The sequence below is a fragment of the Triticum urartu genome, chromosome 4, assembly GCF_003073215.2.
Source record: "Triticum urartu cultivar G1812 chromosome 4, Tu2.1, whole genome shotgun sequence".
Classification (NCBI taxonomy): domain Eukaryota; kingdom Viridiplantae; phylum Streptophyta; class Magnoliopsida; order Poales; family Poaceae; genus Triticum; species Triticum urartu.
Genome location: NC_053025.1, coordinates 357,325,162 through 357,330,082, shown reverse-complemented (window position 1 = coordinate 357,330,082; position 4,921 = coordinate 357,325,162).

The following is a 4,921-nucleotide window of genomic DNA, read 5'->3' as shown; positions in this document are numbered from 1 at the left end:
ACAGAACGCAGAAACAGAGAGAGACAGAGAGACAGATCCAATCTCGGAGGGGCTCTCGCCCCTCCCATGCCATGGAGGCCAAGGACCAGAGGGGAAACCCTTCTCCCATCTATGGAGGAGGTCAAGGAAGAAGAAGACGAAGGGGCCCCCTCTCCCCTTCTCTTCCGGTGGCGCCGGAACGCTGTCGTGGCCATCATCATCATCACCGTGATCTACTCCAACACCTCCGCCATCTTCACCAACATCTCCATCACCTTCCCCCTTCTATCTACAGCGGTCCACTCTCCCGCAACCCGCTATACCATCTACTTGAACATGGTGCTTTATGCTTCATATTATTATCTAATGATATGTTGCCATCCTATGATGTCTGAATAGATTTCTGTTGTCCTATCGGTGGTTGATGAATTGCTATGATTGATTTAATTTGCTTGTGGTTATGTTGCTGTCCTTGGTGCCCATCATATGAGTGCGCGCGTGGATCACACCATAGGGTTAGTTGTATGTTGATAGGACTATGTATTGGATGGCAAGAGTGACAGAACCTTCAACCTAGCATAGAAATTGATGCATACGTGATTGAAGGGGGACCAATATATCTTAATGTTATGGTTGGGTTTTACCTTAATGAACGTTAGTAGTTGCGGACGCTTGCTATCAGTTCCAATCATAAGTGCATAGAATTCCAAGTCAGGGATGACATGCTAGCAGTGGCCTCTCCCACATAATACTTGTTGTCGGTCTAGAAAAGTAGTCAATTGCTTAGGGGCAATTTCACAACTCTTACCACCACTTCACCACACTCGCTATATTTACTTTATTGCTTCTTTACTTACAAAAGCCCCAAATTTTTATTTACTTGCTCTTTATTATCTTGCAAACCTATCCAACAACACCTACAAAGTACTTCTAGTTTCATACTTGTTCTAGGTAAAGCGAACATCAAGCGTGCGTAGAGTTGTATCAGTGGTCGATAGAACTTGAGGGAATATTTGTTCTGCCTTTAGCTCTCTCGTTGGATTCGGCACTCTTACTTATCAAAAACTGTTGTGATCCCCTACACTTGTGGGTTATCAAGACCTTTTTCTGGCGTCGTTGCCAGGGAGCAATAGCGTGGGGTGAATATTCTCGTGTGTGCTTGTTTGCTTTATAACTGAGTAATTTTTATTTGTTGTTATTAGTTGTTCTTTATCTTTAGTTATGGATATGGTACACGAAATACCAAAAAAATTAGGTGTACTTGCTACTCATGGAGATGAGGAACCTCCTAAAACCCTCGACGCTCGTTATGTGACAGAAATTATGTGCTACTTTGATAATCCTGAGAAAAACCCATTCAATCTAGTAATGGGAGTAACATTGGATCAACGTGAATACTTTAGGGATTATCATTTGACACAAAAGGGAAACTATTATGGGATCAAGTTTATATATTAAAGTGGTATGCTCGGCAAGTATGCTTGAGTTATGATTATACTTGTTGATCTAGGATGAAGGCTGCAGACCTTCCCTTTTCATGCAAATTTAATGATAATGAAACCTTAGCTTCTTATGCTAATGGTATATATGATTACTATGATGTGGAACAAATGGAAGAATTTGTTGCTTTTAAGGGTGCTTATGAAATTGAATCTTCGTTTGAAAAGCATGAAGCTTATGATGATGATGTTTATAGGCCTGAAAATTTAGCTATCTTAAAATATTGCTATGATAAATATGAATATAATTCCTATATTAATGCGCTTATTGAGAAAGTCTCCGTTGTCCAAGAAGAGACTAATATTTTGCAGGAATCTATGGAAGAAGAAGTTGATGAAACTGTGAGCTCATTGGATGAAAAAGATGAGGAAAGAGAGCGAAGAACAAAAGGAGGAAGAGCAGATTGATCACCTGTGCCCACCTTCTAATGAGAGTAACTCTTCAACTCATACATTGTTTAATTCCCCTTCATGCTTACCGAAGGATGAATGCTATGATCCCGTTGATTCTTTTGAAATATCCCTTTTTGATGATGCTTGCTATGCTTGTGGCCAAGATGCCAATATGAATTATGCTTATGGAGATGAACTTGCTATAGTTCCTTATGTTAAACATGAAATTGTTGCAATTGCACCCACGCATGATAGTACTATTATCTTTTTGAATCCTCCCAACTACACTATATCGGAGAAGTTTACCCTTATTGAGGATTATATTGATGGGTTGCCTTATACCATTGCACATGATGATTTTCATGAATATAATATGCATGTGCTCGCTGCTCCTACTTGCAATTATTATGAGAGAGGAACTATATCTCTACCTCTCTATGTTTCCCACATGATAAAATTGCAAGAAACTGTTTACACTATGCATTGGCCTTTACTATGTGTGCATGAATTGTTCTTTTATGACATGCCGATGCATAGGAAGAGAGTTAGACTTCGTTGTTATATGATATATGTTACTTTGTGCTCACTACTAAATTACAAATCATTGTTAATTAAAATTGGCTTCGATATACCTTGGGATCCGGGTGGATCCATTACTTGAACACTATATGCCTAGCTTAATGGCTTTAAAGAAAGCGCTGCAACCCGGAAGTTTTAGAGAGTCATTTATTTCTGTTGTGTGCTTTTATAAAGTTTAAAAACAAAAAAATAAAGAGGGGATGAGGGAGTCCTGGATTAGGGGGTCTCCGGACAGCCGGACTATATCCTTTGGCCGGACTGTTGGACTATGAAGATACAAGATTGAAGACTTCGTCTCGTGTCCGGATGGGACTTTCCTTGGCATGGAAGGCAAGCTTGGAAATACGAATATGTGGATCTCCTCCCTTGTAACCGACTCTGTGTAACCCTAGCCCCCTCTGGTGTCTATATAAACCGGAGGGTTTAGTCTGTAGAACAATATACAATCATACCAGAGGCTAGCTTCTAGGGTTTAGCCTCTACGATCTCGTGGTAGATCAACTCTTGTAATACTCATATCATCACTATTAATCAAGCGGGACGTAGGGTATTACCTCCATCAAGAGGGCCTGAACCTGGGTAAACATCGTGTCCCCTGCCTCCTGTTACCATCCGCCTTAGACGCACAGTTCGGGACCCCCTACCTGAGATCGGCCAATTTTGAAACTGACATTGGTGCTTTCATTGAGAGTTCCACTGTGTCGTCACCGTAAGGCTCTATGGCCCCTTCGATCATCGGTAAGGATGCGGTCCAGGGTGAGGTTTTCCTCCCCGGACAGATCTTCGTATTCGGCGACTTCGCACTGTGGGCCAATTCGCTTGGCCATTTGGAGCAGATCGAGAGCTACGCCCCTGGACATCAGGCCAGGTTCGAAAACTTAAACTACACTGCTGACATCCGCGGAGACTTGATGTGACGCCCGGATAATTAAGCTACAGTAATTCCCTGCTAATGATGCCACGTCATCACGGTTACTATTGTCGATCTCGCGATGGTTCAAAACCGATTCAAATTCAAAATCAAGCAAATAATAAAACTTTTAAAATATTGAAACTAAAATGTTCGGGTTGTGCCAAATAATGTGTAGGTAATTATGGTGAAGGAACCAAACTTCTATAAATTATTCCAATGCACTAAAATAATTAAAACAACAGCTAAACCTATTATAAATGCCCTTTTGAAAGTGGGCTAATTTACAACCTCCATTTAGGTACTGGTCTTATAAATTTACAAAACTGAAAACTATTAACAACTATAATAGAAAACAGAAAAGAATATACAAAAAAGGACCCCCCACTAGGCCTCGGCCCAGTTGGCCATCGGGCCAACCAGGCCGGCCCAGCTGGCACCTACAACCCCCCCGGGGCGACCGAACCCTAGCCCGGCCACCCCACTCCCCCGCACAATCCCCACCTCTCCCCTCGTCTCCCTCACCCGCCGCCACCCCACGACGCCCACTCCCCTCCTCGTTCCCCACTCCCCTCCACGTTCTGGATCGGGGACGAAACCCTCACTCCCCTCGCTCCTCGCCCCCCCTCTGCCCGATCTGGACCGGGCATGGTGCCCCGTCCCCATCTCCCTGTCGCGTCGGACGCCGCCCTCCACTCCGAAACCGGACCGAACCACGACCTCGCCCTCGTCACCGAACCTCGTCGCCTGGAGCTCGATGCGCCGCCGCCTGGACCTCGCCGGCCTCCCCGCCCGGACCGCACGCCTTCCTCGTCCTCCTCCCCGTCGGACCACCTCGAGCCTCGCCGCCCGATCCCCTGCTCCGAACATGAGCACCTTCTCTTCCACCTCTCTCTCCCGTAGCCGGATCGGCCATGCTCGCGCTCTCCCGCTCGCACCCGGCCCTCCCCCTTGCCGCTCCTTACTGCTGCTGCTTGCGGCCTTGTCCAGGGCGCGCCCTGTGCGGCCCTGCCCACTGCCGCATAGCCCCGCGCTCGCCGGAGCTCCGCCTGCTGCTTTCCTTCGCCGCAGCCACCACGCTCGCCGGCCCCGCCGCTCACCGTGCCCCCCCTTGGTGCTGTTGCTCGAGCAGTGGCCGCGGCCACAGCCGCCGCCGGCACCGGACCCCGGTAGCTCGCGGCTACGCCATTCGGGCAGCGCCCAACGCCCGGCGCCCGGCGTGCCTCGCCACCGCGCCTGAGGTGTGAGGTCGGGTGCCCACACGCCCCTTGCCCGTTAACCGGCCGCCCCGTTAAGCCCCAAGGGCCAATGACAAAGGGGGCCCAACCCACAGAACGTTATAAAAGAAAATGAAAAATAAAATAAAAATGAATTAATAAAATTACTAATTAATTAAATTAATTAATTAGTGAATTAATTAAGTTAATTAATCCTGGTTAATTAATCTAATTAACCCGTTAGCTTAATTAAACAGTAATTAGTTCAACTAAACCCTAATTAACCTAACGGAGTATGACAGGTGGGTCCCACTGGACCCACGCGTCAGTTCGACCCAGTCAAC